General features: G+C 35.2%; 1 protein-coding gene across 6 annotated transcripts in view; it reads right to left on the bottom strand.

Annotated features, from left to right (window-relative positions):
* CNTN4 (contactin 4) overlaps nt 1–16,253 on the bottom strand; it is a 901,169-nt gene that overhangs the window by 502,511 nt on the left and 382,405 nt on the right. Inside the window, exon 1 of one of the 6 annotated variants that reach the window (XM_011220650.3) lies at nt 2,959–3,475. The exons of the other annotated variants lie outside the window; for them this stretch is intronic. The gene's annotated coding sequence lies outside the window, so the exon portion shown is untranslated. Of the gene's footprint in view, nt 1–2,958; nt 3,476–16,253 lie in introns of those variants that run through there. 6 annotated transcript variants of the gene reach the window in all.

The following is a 16,253-nucleotide window of genomic DNA, read 5'->3' as shown; positions in this document are numbered from 1 at the left end:
AGAGAAGGAAGAGAAAGGAAGAAAATAAAGAATCCTAGTAACACTTTGCTTCAGATGACAATTAAATCACATTTCACTCAGTCCCTGGGCAATTTGAAGGGCTTTCCAGGAGTTAGTGAGAGGTTAAAATGAAGTGTCATGAGATCATAGACTTTCCTAACCCAGGGAGTATCCTGGAAATCAGACTTAAATTTACAGGGGAAATACTGAGGCACAGAGAGGTAAAGCAGCTTGTTAGAGCTTGCACAGCAATTTGAAAGAGCTCAAGCTTACACCATTACTATTGATAATTCATTGAGTGGATACTTTGAAAGTACGTAACTGTCAAGGCTTGCTAACATTTAAAATCTGCTCAAATTTTCAGGGTTATTAAATTCATTTTTCTGTTCCATCATATTTACTTTGAAATTATTTTAGTTCATAGAGCTTCAATCCGCACCTCACATTTTTGCTTGCCCAACCTGTCACAGAGGGCTGGAGTGCAGTTTGTGAGCAAGGAGGACCGGCTTACAACTGCTGCTGAGGATGCTGTGAAGTCCTCTTTGTGTTTAGCTGTGTCCCCTCTGGGGACAGAAGAAACACTTGCCAGGGGCTCAAAGTACACACTGCCAGGGGCTCTACTTTCTACTCATGTGCCCCTTGTCAGGATTTCTTCCACTTGGTTCAACCTCAGCACCTTCTCGATGTTGAGGGGATACTGCAGTCAGAGTAGCACAGAAACTATCTACCAGGCTGTTGGGTAGATTTCTATGCATGCAAACACATACAGAAACATACTATCTTTACATATACAATGTAAGACTTTTCCTTTATTATCTCATAACATTTTACATTTATTTTGAAGACCAATTAAATCACCAGGGCTTTAAAAGCACCTCTTACAAGGCATATTTAACACCCATCTGACTTCCCTATCTGTCGAGTGACCAGACACTAAACTAACGCGTGGAGCAATCCCCTTTTCTACAGATTAAACACAATTGGGGAGAGAGTGTCCCAATTTTTAGAAAATAAAACATTTCTAAAGTCACAGAAGCACACTATAAGTCTTGCAAAACCTCTTAAAGCTTTGTGGTGACCAGCCACAAAAATGTTTAATATCATAGGAGATGAAATTTCTTAATGTTTGAATGGAAAGTAAAAATCATACTTAAGTACTTCAGGAAAATACTCTACAAACGGCAAAAATTCCCACTACACACACACACAAAATCAGGACTACCTTCTCTTTTTATAATTTTAAACAACACCTTTGCAAGATCATATTCTTGCAGTAGTTAGAAAAAGACCAACAATTTTTGTTTTCATTTTTGTTTTGTTAAATATAGCTGAGGGTTCCTCAGTAACCATCACTTACAAAAGTCAGCTCAATTTTAGAAGAAGGCATGATGCCATTCTTTTGTTTAGGGGAAATGTAACCATCAAAACCACTTGCCTGCAGTTTAGATTTCAGTGATTCACATCCTTAAGCACACTCCCCCCCCCCCCCACCCCCGCCCCAGGAAACAGACTTTTTTGGAAGGACAGCCTTGGGACTGTTCCCTACCCAGAGGTTAACGCAGCCATTCTCCTTCTGCTCCATCTGGCCAGATGTTAAGCGTCCTTTATTGGCTTGTTACCTTTTCCCTCCAAACCTCAAGCCCTGAAAATGCCTGTGCTCATGTAGACAACCATCTATTTTGAGTCTTTTCTCTCTTGTATCGTTCCTATCAACCAAATCTAATGAGACATACTCTGTCCCCACCAGTGAGACACTTTCATACTTCACAGCCTGTGGTTTTTCTCTGCTCTGAGACTTACTGCCTATTCAGGAAAATTGTATTTCCACTCTGGAAATTATGGGATCCTCTGGTTCCATGGTCTCAAACTCATTGAGGGCACTTTGATTCCCCTTTCCAGGTATGAATGATGTCAAGTTCGTTTTGGTCCACATCAGCTCTAGCCATTGGTTCAAGCAGTGCAAGCCTCTTATATTCAAATTCTATTCTTACAACAGCTCAATTGTTCTATGTTCAATCCAGGAAGAAAAGTGTGGTCTATATTTAGGTTAGGGAAGCCCAGACAAAAAAATTCACATATCCCTTTCCATAGTGATAACAATCTTTAATTTCACTAAGCCATTGATCATTTGAGAGACACCATGCAAACATTATCAATGATATTAATTTCTAATATCATTTTTATGATCATCTTTGCATGGATAACAAATATTAATTTGATAGACTGCATTTGGAGACACATGAAAGATAAATGAACTCAGATTTGAAATTCTTTTTTTTTTTGGTTTTTAATTAACATTACTTCATAAAAAGTGGCACTTTCAAAAGCAAAACAGCTAAAACACAGACTCTTATTTTGAAACACCGATCCTCAGCATGAAAAAGGAGATACGCAATTTATGTGTGTAAATATTCCAAATATATTATTTCCACCCCCAACCCCTGGCAAAGTTTCTAAACAGCATGCAACTGAAAAACGAGAGAAACTTTCCTGTTTCTGCCTTTCTTAGTGGCAGCAGAGAGCCGCAAAATAAACTATCTTAAACAAATTCTGGAAATAATGACACACGCTTCTTTTATATAGAAGTGCATGTGAGATGATCTCTTACATATACATTGCTTTTACTTACATTTTTCTTGCAATGGCCAGAGATACAGAAGATAAACATAAGCTCTAACCATCCTGAGCACAACAGACAATGCACCCATGCTTCCAAATTAAAAATAAAACCAATAATTTTTAACTTGTATAAAAGCATTCTGAGAGGTCTCTTATTTTCCTGTATGAATAAATTATAAAAGAGATCTGACAGAAACAGCAAGCTCTAAACAGATTACACTCTGTCTCACCAGCTTGATTCAACAAAGAGCGATGGAATAGCAAATCAAATGCAGCTTGCAAAGTCACATTCACATGGAGCTGTAGGGAGAAAGAGGGGGAAAAAAACCTGATACTTACAGACTGTAAAGTAAAATGTCCCAGTTTCGCTTTACATGTTATAGCAAATCAAACAGAGATTTCAGTTCTCAGCAAGTCCCTGCTTCCACTACACTGATCATCCACGCAGAACAGGCCCTTATGGATTGCTTAGGCAGCTGGGAGATAATGGGACCATATTCTCAGCTGGGACTAGAGATGCTGAACTGCTCTCCGCTGCGTGCTGCATGGCTCTCAGCCAGCATTAATCAAGGAGGACCCAGCTTCGTGGCTGTGTTCCCCAAAGGATCGACATAATTAGCACATGAATCAAAGACGCACACTGGGAGAATCACACACATCTCTAACTGGCTCTGCTCACATTGAACCTGATTAGGAAATCAAGTTGGTTCCCTGATCAAATGTGTTCAACCTTTCAAAAATAGAGAGATTCACACAGCTGTTTATAGATTTCAAGGGAGGGGTAGAGATTAAGGTTTCCTTCCCTATGGGCAATTTATGTAATTCCTCAACTATAGAACATAACTGCACTGATTGTTTGGTATATATGGTGGATTTGTCCTGCGATTTGATTTGTCTGTGAGGGTTTTTTGTTTTTTTGTGGCTTTTTTTTTTTTTTTTTTCCTGCTGCTCCCAGGAAGGTTACAGGCTGCAGCCTCATTTCCCCTATGGAGTTTTTGAGACATGCATTTGTATATTCTTTGCAGGTCTAGATTTCCGGGATACTAGTTGGACTAAAGCTGGTCTCTATGGGGGCATTTTATGTCCCAAAAGATATGCATCTTCTTGAGCACTGGCAGTCCAGCTCATTCCAAACAGAGGGTTTGGCATGGCACTTGGGACAGCAAGGATTCTAAAAGGAATTGCGATGTTGATTGTGCTTACATAACTGAAAGAATGCTCTTCATTACTTGTCCATATGGTGATGCAGTCAAGAGCTGCAGAGTAGCAGCCTGTGGACAGGCTTAGTTTGGCAAAATAGAGATTTTAGTATTTGAATGTGAATATTTTTTTTAAAGATTTTATTTATTTATTTGACAGAGAGAGAGAAAGCACAATTAGGGGAGCAGCAGAAGGAAAGAGAGAAGCAGGCTCCCCGCTGAGCAGGGACCGGATGTGGGACTCCATCCCAGGACCCTGGGATCATGACCTGAGCTGAAGGCAGACCCTTAACTGACTGAGCCACCCAGGCACCCTGAAAGTGAACATTTTTAAACAGAACAATTCACCAAAATGGTGCCACTACACTCTTGCCCATATATGCTAGCTGCTAGCCCCTGAAGACTTTTCTTTAATGTAAATTTAACCTCAGTTAAGCAAATCTGAGTTAGGGATGTAAAACACTCCAATTGAGAGAAAGGAGACTCATCTCTTGTGTCACTCATTAAAAGGTGATCAAGGAACCCATGTGGTGATTTTAAGTTCTAAACACACAGAGCAGCTAGAAGTTAATGAGCCTGTGTGATAAAGGACTTAGGGGAATTTAGGGAGCCAGAAAACCTGAGTTGTAATTCTCACCTTATAAAAATCAGGTGATCTACAATATGACATTTTGCCTTTCTGAGCCTTAGTTTTCCTATCTGTATAATAGGGCTTGGTCCAGACCTTTGAGGGCTCTCACAGGTGTAACATTCATTTGTTCTAAGAATTAGAAAGGAGATCTCCATTAGTTAACACTCCTAACAGCAACCATTATAATGGGAATAAAATAAAGGTATACTTGAACAACAAACAAACAAAAAACCTGTCCCAAATGTAGGGGCCTCTGCTACCTTTTGGGGTCCCAAGATAAATTGGCTAATAAGCAGCTATTTTAGAGAACAGAAAGCATCATTATTATGAAGTGTAAGTAAATTATAAATGTGTGAAAGAAAAAAAAAGGCTGTGCAGAAAATAATTTTATCTAATTCTAATATCTAATTCATAATACTAATTATGTCTACCTGACAGTAAAACTGGATGACAAGCCAAAAGTCCAGGTAGATGTCTGTCTTCATGAGCCAACTGCCAGAGTACTACACTTTGTGGGGAAAGAGTCTTTTTATATTTAATTGAATTCCAATTTTCTTCCGCTCCTACTATTTGAAAGTAAAGAAAGGAAGGGCTTCTCCTCACATTATCAGTTACCTTACTTTTGTGGAAAAATGTGTTTCAACAAGGTCAAGATAACCCAAATTTTCTTAGGGTTTGGTACTGGCCTTAGGGAAAAAAGGGGAAATTGACACTTTTATGATCTCTTACTCAATAACCAGAAAAGTAACTCACTCCAAAGACAGAGGATCTCGTGTAAATGCATCCTGCCAGACCTTTTCATATCCATTACAACTCAGTTATTCCAAATCAGATGGAAGGCCTCAAGAAGATTCAATATCAATAGTTAATAATAATAAAACAAAGTGGAGGATGATGAAACAGTATAATTATACTTTTTAAAAATTTTACTTTTCAGTAATTTTTTGTTGGTTCAACATGCTTTTGTAAGTATTTTCAATCCAATTTCTCTAAGATAACCTGTTTCCTTATTTCCTTGAGTATTGTTGCAATTTGGCATAAATTGTAAAATGACTGGCATAAATTTCATGTTTGTTATTTTTATCTGGCTCATTATTATTGAGACTTTAGCACATCTACTTAACGCAGCTCATGTGAGGTGCCGACAAAAATAGGTTAATTAAATAGCAATTGTGCATCTCAGTCATATTAGCAAACATATTGCTGAAGTAAATGAAAAAAGGAGCAAATTAAAACACTAACGTGTTTATTCAGTGGTACAGTCGAAATAAATAGTTTAATTGGTTTTAAGTTCTATTCAGTCCCTGTTTGGCTGGTAATTACTTTGATTCATTTTTGATTATGATATGAAATAGATTCACTTTGACATCATGTGATTTGCACTTGTTTCTAATGGTAGGTGATAATTACTAACTAAAAATTTCTAACTTCCATCAATTCTTCATACATTTCTCCCCTGAGACATACCATTTAAAATATGAAGTGGTTTATATAAAAGCCTAAATCTGGAAAATGATATTTTTTTTCCTTTAAGGTCAAAGCCAACATTAATGTCAAAATAAATATAGCAAAGAGGAAGAAAAAAAGAAAAATGATTAGCAACTATAAACAAAAGAAACTGTCTTCACAGAGATAGTATAACCTGATATATTACCTCAGAATGTATTTCAGAAGCCAAAATATATACAGAGATTGTTTTAGACTTTGCATAGAAATTGCAAGAAACTGCATCTCTTTGGACTCTGAGGAGTCTGCAATTTTAACAACACTCTTGTCAAGGCTAATAAGAACCTGGGGAATGGGGCTCCTGAGGTCTCTTTCTGGCCATAATACAAGATTCAGCAAGTTAAATACAGCTCTGAGCCTCAGCAAATCTAGGGGCAAAATGAAAGTTATGGCAATAATTTCTCAACAGGTTGAAACTTAATCAATATTTTTTAATGCTTTGGAATCTTCAGCAGTAAGTCACCTGATATGCATACAACTGCTCATTGTTTCTTCTAGAAAGTGTTCTTATTTCCTATTCCTTGCCTCACTCACTAAAAGTCAGAGTCAAAAGCTAAGACAACTGTGACATTTCTCCAGCTGAGAACAAAATTTCAAAGGAATGAATGGTTCAGAAATCATTGCCCAGGGCACCCACTGGAATGACAATCTAAGCAGCTTGACTGGACTTTCTTTTCCAATCAAAAGCAATGGAGCCAGTAATAAAATAATTGAGGAGCAAGACAAAAGTATGGATCCACATGAGAAAGTCTGTGGCCTTATTTGTTTTCCAAGAAGTAATCAGATTCCTGTAACAATGACTCACAGAGACCAGGGTCACAAAATTAAAACACTCTATGGGAAAAAAAAAAAAAAGGCCCATTTTTAAATATTATGTCACAATGACATAAAATTGGCCCAGGAGCTAGATAAAAAATACAATATGCCTCAATATTTATCTGCTGCCAATTACTCAGACGTGTGGAGTAACCATTAGCAAAAAATGTCTATTAATTTAAGGTGTGCATGTGCATGCCTTTGTGTGTGTTTGTGGGTGTGTAGAAAGGGAAAGAGTGAAAGGGGGAGGGACGAATTATAGAAAATTATTTTGTAAGTGGTATTTCTCATTTACTTTTTGGGGTAGAACTGATTTATCCTTATTATATTGGCTAAAGAACACATACAAATTTTCTTATCATCTAAAGAGAAAAAATCCTTTCACTCAGAAGATTCTGATTTTCCTTTTAACAAAGAGAGAAAGCTTTGAAAGACTGGTTTAACCGTCACAACGGAGGGGGTTAGGTGCATGTTACTGGCATCTAGTGGGTAGAAGCCAGGGATACTGCCAACTATGTATAATGCATAGCCAACTCTGAAAAAATTCTCTGGCCCAATATGTGAATAATGCCACCTTTGAGAAACCCTGACCCAAGGGAACCGTGTGGGATCCTCATAGCTAGAATTCCTAAGAATTCAGAGCTGAGATTAAAAACCAACAAGTTTAAATGGGGTTGTTCTAAGTATAGCTGCAGTAACAATACTAAACACTGTTTTGCCTTGGAAGTAACTTTAGACTTCTTAATATGCTTTCACAAAAGTTACCATATTCAGTACAATAAGCTACTTCCAAAACCAAGAAAGTACTATAACTCCAAGTCTATCAGTGCAACCAAGCAGGGCTTTAGAACAAATAACCAGTGGCATGGTCACTAAAAAAGGCAAACCCTAACAAGTACCTAATATGACCCTCACCTCCCTGTCCCGCTTCTCACAAAACCAAATAGAACAGATAAAAATTAATCTCAATCCAGTATATATAATCCTCTCCCACTGGACCCTGCCATGGGAACCAAAGAAGACACTCTTTTAACTAGGTGAGCTCCATGTGATTCCATATATGTGTTTTCTTTCTATATCTCTGTCCCTGAACAGGTGGACATCCTCTTCTATGTTCCCATGTCAGGAATCTGATAGTATTCTGGAAAGAGAGTTTAAGTGGAGAGTTGGGATTAAAAGCAAATACGCTTCACTTTATGGACTTCCACTAGGAAATCAGTTTTTAAAACTCTTGTTTACTTACTCATTCAACAAAAATTTACTGAGCACATTGTCCATTTAAATTACTGGGGAGAGAAATAAAGTCTCTCAGCATCTGCTTTCCTTACAAACTTTATGCATTTATATTGCATCCCCTATATTGTCTTGCTTGGCTCAGAAAAAGTTTACTGCATTTCTCATCATCCACTAAGGTCATTATTATTTATAATCAACCTTATCACTAATGTAGTGCCCTATAGACTCTTCAGCTCTGGTGCTGAGCTCTTTTGTTGGCTCCAGGGAGTGTAGGCGCTAGGTAGATGACAGGGGCTTTTCATTTTATTCCTTGGCATCCCTTCCATCAACTGCAAAAAGCCTTACACAGGCTTTTACAGGAGGGGGACTCAGTTCATCTTTTTTTCTTAAAGAGAAAGTATCTCCCCTTAGATCTGCTGCAGATGGAACAAGATGAGGAAGAAAGTGTTCAAGAAGTAAGACTGGCAGAAAGAGAACCAAACCCAAAATGGTCTTTATTTCCTAAGATTACCACAGTGTTACATTAGAAGAAAAGTGAATAACTGATTACACTAAGCAAAGTCTGTTCTTAACATTTCATGGAGTGTGAAAGAGGAATAAGATGCCTGCTTTCTTTTGTACATGCTTTGAGAAAATGGGTTACTGTTTTTTTTGGTTTTTTTTTTCCTAAATGCATCCCAGATACAGAGGAATGGGGTTAATTTTAGAACAACATGAATCAGAGATTAAGGCAGAATTCAAGACTCAATCTTTAAGTAGACATTTTAAAAGTTCTTTTCAGGGAAACCACTGTCTAAATTCAAACCCTGCTACCCTCTTTGTCAATATGATGTAGAAATATTGCAAACAACAAATATAGCAAAAGCAACCTTTAATTCTAGGAATCCAGAATCTAGGTAATCTACATGATATAGCCACATAATCACATGAAATGTTACGGTATAAATCCAAACTCAGGCTAAGTGATATATTTAGTTGGGTCTCTGCAATTTCAAAATAAATTTTCTTACTGCTTTGGTGGGTGGGTAGGGGAATGATATTACAGATTTAATTCTGAGCCATGCAAAATGTAGAAGGATGACGTCTGTCCAGAGATATGCATTTTTTTTCTGACATGGACTATCATTATTTCAGGTTCTTATTATGTGTCAGAAAGAGTTACACATTTTCCAATGATTATCTACTTTAATCTTCACCACAACCCTATGAGGTAGGTGTCTTTACTACTTTCATTTCATAGATAAAGACACTGAGAACTAAAGATGTTGAATAAGTTGTCCAAGGGCCCATACTTAATATGTGGCAGATTTCGGTTTTCTAAAACTTTATCATGCAGAACATTTATTTTTCTTTGTTGACAAATATTTTCCTTACCAATCATGTTCACAACCGAAAATGTTCCTCAGTGTGTTTGCCCAAAGTAAACCAGTGGTTCTAAGTTTGTAAATTTGAAACAAGTTGGTCCAAAGTAAAGCAAGTGTATTAAACCTTAAAATTGTTGGGTAGGGTTGACCTAAAATAACATATAAAATGTAATAACTTTGGACAAGATTACATAGAACACTCAGTTTAAAACTGATTATCTGGATTCCCCTTTGGCCAAAAATTTTTTTGAAAAATTCCAAACTTACAGTAAAGTTGAAAGAATAGTGTAATGAATACCCATATGATTATGACTCAGAACTAATGTAAACATTTTGATATTTGTTTTCTCTTTTTATTCCCTCTCCTCTCCTTTTCCCTCTTTCCTTCTCACTATTATACTAATTTTTTTTTCTGAATCATTTAAGAGTAAGTAGCAGATATCTTGGCACTTTGCCCTTAAATAATTCTCCAAAGAATTCAACAAATAATGCTTTTTCAGCTTTACTGATGTATAATGGACAAATAAAATGGTAAGATACTTTAAGTATACAATGTGATGATTCACCAAATAATGTTTTCCCAAAGAACAAGGATTCTCATCTACATAACCACAAAGCAATTAACCAATCCAAGAAATCTAACCCTGATACAAAATGATCATCATTTACTATATTCTCTGTGTGTAAGTGACATTGTATTCTCAGTGCACTGCATTAGGGGGTAGGTATTGTCAGTTTGTCCTATTATTGGTAGCAAGAAATTTAATCACCAGACTCCCCTTTTACAAATATAAAGGTATCATTTTACTTTCGTAATTTGTAAGTAACAATTGGAGAATACTTTGAGAACGTGTAAGTATCATGTTCTCCAATGACCTTCTCCAGGGTCATTTTAGTTACATTGATGAACCCTGACTAATCAATTTTTACAATGATAGTTACAAAATATCTGGATTTGCAAACCTCAATAATCATCTAATTTCTTTTTAAAGGATCCCAACCCACTTACTTAACCCTCTCATAGAACATCAGAGTGGTGGTAATGGGTGCCATTCAAAAAATACTAAGTTTCTGAAGTTTTCTCAGGAATCAAAGCCAATGACAACTCATCAAGCTAGTCATGAAAATTTCTTATTTCCAGAAAACATGAAGATAGACAGGAAAATATGAAATTAACCACTTCTTTTTAAGGGAAAAAGGGAATCTGTCAGGATAAACCTGGATATCACTCTTCATAGTACTGTCTTAAGTTGAATAATGAGACATCCTTCTTCTTATCTACTAATGCTACACTAATCAGAGTAGAATCACTTTCAACTTTGCAGAATGCACTGTATATTAAGGAGCCAAAGTGTTCTTTTCAGACATTTTAAATTGTTCCATTTATTGATCTCTAAACTATTCTATTTTGTAGCATTTTTCACCTGGAAATGAATAAAAAATGAAAAGCCCTGGTTGAAATCCATTCTCCACACTGATGTCAAAGTGCTCTTTCCAAAATAGAAATCTAAACACATTATCCTCCTGTTTAAAATCTTTCAGTGGATCCCTATCAATTACCTGGTAAAACCCAAACAGTACAAATTCATACAAAGTTCCCTTTCTAATATCCTCCTTTGCCCGATGATTGTGCTTTATATTACATTCATCAATCAGGATTTTCCCCTCTTCCTTGAAAATTCCATGCTATTTTTTTCTCTTCATGCCAATATATTCTTTCTTTTGCCTACCATGCTTCCCTACCCCTACAAGCTTCATCAGGAAATATTTTCAATGTTTTAGAGAACTTAAATACAAAATATAAAACCATAAATCTTTTAGAAAAAGCATAAGAGAAAATCTTCAGGATCTAGGACCGGGCAAAGAGTTCTCAGATTTGATACCAACAGCATAGTCAACAAAAGGAGAAATTGATAAATTGGACCTTATCAGATTAAAAACATTTGCTCTGAGAAATACTCTGGTAAGAAGATGAAAACACAAACTATATCCTGAGATAAAATATAACCACATATTCATTAAAGGATTAGAATCTATAATATACGAAGAACTGTAGGACAAAACAATTGAAAAGATACAGTTAGAAAATGGGCAAGAAACCCCCCATGAACAGACATTTCACTGAGGAGGATAAACAGACAAGAATATGAATGGATGTTCATTAGCTATTAGGAAAATGCACACCTGTCAGAAAATCTAAAATTAGAAAAAAGGAAACATTAAATGCTGGGGAGAATGTAGAGAAAATAAATGACTCACACATTGCTGACAGGAATATAAAATGATACAGCCACTTTGTAAAACATTTTGGTAATCTCTAAAACAACAAAACTACAATTACCATAAAACCCCAAAATTGCTCTCCTGTTATTAACTAATATGTTGCCACAAATGCAATCAATATTTTCTAAGCATCTATCAAATTCCATGTAGTAAACATTCATATATATTTGCAATAAGTAAATATAAAGGTAAAAAAAATAAAATAAGGATATTTAATGAATTGTCTTCATAATCATATTTCATTGTATAAACAATTTTTTATCAGTATTGACTTAAGATATTCCAATGGAGAGTTTAAAATTATTTCATCTATTTCTACTTTAAAGAACAATTGATTATTGGTAGCATGGAAACAGAGAGAGAGGGAGAGAGAACAAGTGGGAAAGTTAGTAAATGAGAAGATTCATTCATTCAACCCATCTTCATTATTTATTAAGTGCTAATCACTGTGTTGAGTGTCGGTGAGCCAGACAAACAGATGACAACAATTATAGAGTTCATATTCTGGGGAGGGAGAAAGACAACAGATAAGTAATCAACAGGTAAATTCAATAATTATAGATTTTGTAAGTGCTCTATAAGAAATAAGAGTCATGAGACAGAGAATAATATAATTTGGCACTTTGGTATTCAACATGGTTGGCAAGATCAGAAAAATGGTATTAAAGAAGTTACCTTTAAAAGTAACATAATAGAAAACATCAGAAATTTTTATATGCCATAGTGGGATATAATGTTCACTTGCATCTTATTAGAATAAACCCACTCCAACTCCCAAATTCCTTCAATATGGCTTATATGTGTACACTCATGAACACAGGGCACTAAATTATTCACTATATATGTCAATGTGAGAACCACTGACAGTATTTATGAAAATGTACCAAACTGGATTTTCCAGACATAACGATGAGCTAATTCATTTGAAGGTGCAAATGCTATGGGAATACAACCAATGGGGTGTAGATTTTCGGTACTCTGGAACCAGTTCAGAGGGATCTGAGATGTCAAGTTAAGGATTTTATATGTGATTCATTAAGGGAAGATGAGTGTCCATTAAAGTTTTTGGATTATTGGTGATAAAAAAAATGATGACACCAAATAGTGGTAAAGAAACACAATGAAATACATATGTAAAAAAAGGAAGCATTTATTACCCATGCCACATGTTCCCCTTTGAAGGGATAATGGTAGAATAATACTCTAGGATTTGTCCCCATGAGTTTGTAAGAAGAAATGGGACATAAGCACTCATCTCCTTCTCCTATTCTTTCTTCAGAAAGAATAGAAGTGCTTTCTGTTCTGCTTTCTGATCATGAAGCATAGAACCCGTCCTTCGGAAACAACAAAAGTTGTCCAGGTATGCAAATAACTGGATAGATAAATCTGTTTTGAATTCAGGAGTGAATTATTGCCACTCTTTCAACAAATCTATGCTATATTTTCCCTTGATCTGAAATGAGTGTTGTATTTTTATCTCTATTAGTGTGATTGCTAAGTATGTCTCCTAATTGATTCTAAATTTTGCAGGGAAATAGGGCATTGTTCTTAAGCCTCCTAAAATCTCCAGATAGGCTTTTCCTGGAATATCTAAAAACTTACAATACCCCAGTAAAAATGAAATGAGTTGAATAAAAGCACACAAGTTTAATTAAACCAAAAATTTCTATAAACATATACAATGTAATCAAGAATGAATGGTTTTCTTACTGGTAGAATTTTGCACTGCCAATATATTTTTGGATGACATGAAAAAGTTGAGTTTGTATCTAAAGGAAACATTCAATTAACTTTTCTTTCTTTTATAACTACTACACAGAATGTATAATATGGTAACAATGGATAGCTCCTAAATAGAAATTGCTTATCTTTTTAAAAATCTAACTTTTTTGGGCAAGCCCATGCACAAATCTCCCATTGTCATCTGGATGGTTAGGGACAGAAGACAAGTGACAAGATCTCATTTCAGCTATGTACTGTGGATCAGCATCTGCTTCCTCTCTGTGCCATGTTCTAATGGCTAAACTCTGGATCCAATTTGAAGCCCTTCCTATTAAATTACTTTTAGAGGCTGAAGTTCACTACTTTTCAGACCAGGGTTACGCAAAAACAAACAAACAAACAAACAAACAAAAAAACTGTATACAACATTAAAATCAGCAAATGTTTTCAGGTATTAATTTATTATTTAAGTATTTATTGAATAACTCATATGTATAAGTGGATGGGGATTTAATGCAGGTCTAGACTTGATACTTGCTTTCTAGGAATTTGAGGACCCATAAAGAAATATAATCTTATAGGTAAGTATTTTAAGAGAGTATTTATTAAAGTCCTTTGGGAATTTAGAAAAGGAAAAGATTATTTCCTACTTGACACTTAAAAAAGTGCTTTGGGGAAGAAGTGGTGTTTGAAATGAAATTTGAAATATTTGTCAATTTTAGAAATTCAGAGATTGCTGTTAAAGGTTGATTATGATGTTGAAGAGAGGATTTAAGATAATCTTCTATTTTAGCTGCTCCACAATAGAGGAGGTCCCCCTCTAAATAAGTATCCCATTCTGGACACAGTCTCTGATATCTAGATTTTATTGAGGATTTAAAGTACCATCACTCTGAAAAAATCTGTATGCTCAAATACAATTTTTCATAAAATATCAAGGAAATCACAGACTTTCAGTTTAGAAATTCTGCTTTAGATCAAGGGAATATTTTTAATAAATAATATACTGCATATAAACAGCATTTTACATTTTTTCAAGACCTGTTACATTATTACAATATGAAGTAGTAGTAAGGACTTTATCATTGCTCCCATTTTTCAAATAAAAAGACGAGCTATAGAGAAATCAAGTAACTCTTCCAATATTATGAATTTCCTTGGGATTTTCTGTGATTATGCCAGTACTTATTATAATGACTCCTTAATCTGACGAAATTCTACATTTTTATCATTCATTTGAAACTTTCCTCTATCCAAATTGGTTCAACTACATGTGAGAGAAAATCAAAATGATAATAGCTTAAAATAAAAAGAAGCTCATTTCTCACTCACAAGGGGAAAAAAAATCCTAATAAGCAATCTAGGGCTGATAGAGCAGTTCCACAGTCATCAATTAAGAACCTAGGTTTCTTTTTTTCACTTCCCCCCTCACTGCTCTAGCATTACATTAATCAAGATCACCTCTTGGTCCATGAGAGCTTCTAGAGCTCCAGATATCAAGTCTGCATTCCCAGCAATGGAAAGAAGGAAGTAGAGTGGAGCACTGGAAAGCATAATTTCTAACTACATCAACTATCCTTGAAGAGACTGCTCAGAAGTCCCTCCAAACATTTCTGCTTATATTACATTGGATAAAGCTTACATGGTCATATTAGTTGTAAGCATGCTAGCAATTACAGTATTTTATCTAGGTACTCTGATGCCCTAAATAATACTGGGGTTCTGTTACTAAAGAACAAAGGAAGAAAGGATATGATTGGCAACTAGCAGTCCCTCCCATAATCACTACCCAACACTAGATACTCAAGGCAACAATAAAACTGCTGGTAGAAATCACTGAATGAGAATTCTGAAGATGGGATTTCTGGTTGATGAGAAAATATCAACTAGATCTGTGTGTGGTTTGGATCTCCTGATTTGTAAAATAATAGAAATTGGAGATTAGAGTGCCCCTCAGGTATCCTCCAGCCATTGAGGTTTTAGAAGAGCTAAAATAAAATATTACTTCACATTTTATGTCTTGAGCAATGACATTTTCTGCTATGTTAACTATCTCTACATCTGAAAATAGTATAACTTAGACTCTGTAAGGATAGTAGAGTAGCCCCATTGATTTGATTATTTTAGAACAGATATTCACTAAAAAAAGAAAGAAAGAAAGAAAAGAAAAGAAAGAAAGAAAGAAAAGAAAGAAAAAGAATTAGAATTTTTCTTGGGAGTTGAGTATAGATGGCAACTTTTTCATTTTGGTACCAAAAGAAAGATATTCTGTATATTATCTTCTTGATATTTGCGGTGGGGAATGAAAATTCACAATCAAAATGAAACATTTATGCTTACAATTTAAGAACTTTAAGATTCTAACACTAAAATGTTCAGCTGTTTATAAAAACTATCATTTATGCAAGTAAAATATTCAATCAGTAAAAACAGTTCTTAATGCCCCCAGGATAATCAATTTTTTTAAGTTTACAGAACTAAATCTGTGTAACAATATAACCATCAAGTCTTTGTGCCATCTTCCTATAAAACCTGATAGAATGAAGAGACTATAGACAATACTGTTTGAATTATAAACTCACCACACTTCAGATTTGTTAATTAGGGTACAAGCATGTAGTTCTTTCTGAGCATTACCAAAGAAGGCAACAAATCCATGTTTATCTGCTTCATTGTTCTTCTCTTTCATTCATTGTAGTTTTTTAAATGGAAGGACCCAGAGTGTCATAAAAAGGAATTAAATAGAAAACTAAGTAGAAAATTTAATAATGAGCCAAATGGCTGACTTTTCAATTATTTCACCGAAGAGGACAAAATATTCATTAACAACAATATGGTCACCTATCTGTCTGTAAAATACAGGAAAGCAGAAGAGAA

Source organism: Ailuropoda melanoleuca, chromosome 4 (genome assembly GCF_002007445.2).
Source record: "Ailuropoda melanoleuca isolate Jingjing chromosome 4, ASM200744v2, whole genome shotgun sequence".
Classification (NCBI taxonomy): domain Eukaryota; kingdom Metazoa; phylum Chordata; class Mammalia; order Carnivora; family Ursidae; genus Ailuropoda; species Ailuropoda melanoleuca.
Note: the sequence above shows the minus strand (reverse complement) of the source record. Positions and strands in the feature narration are given on the sequence as shown.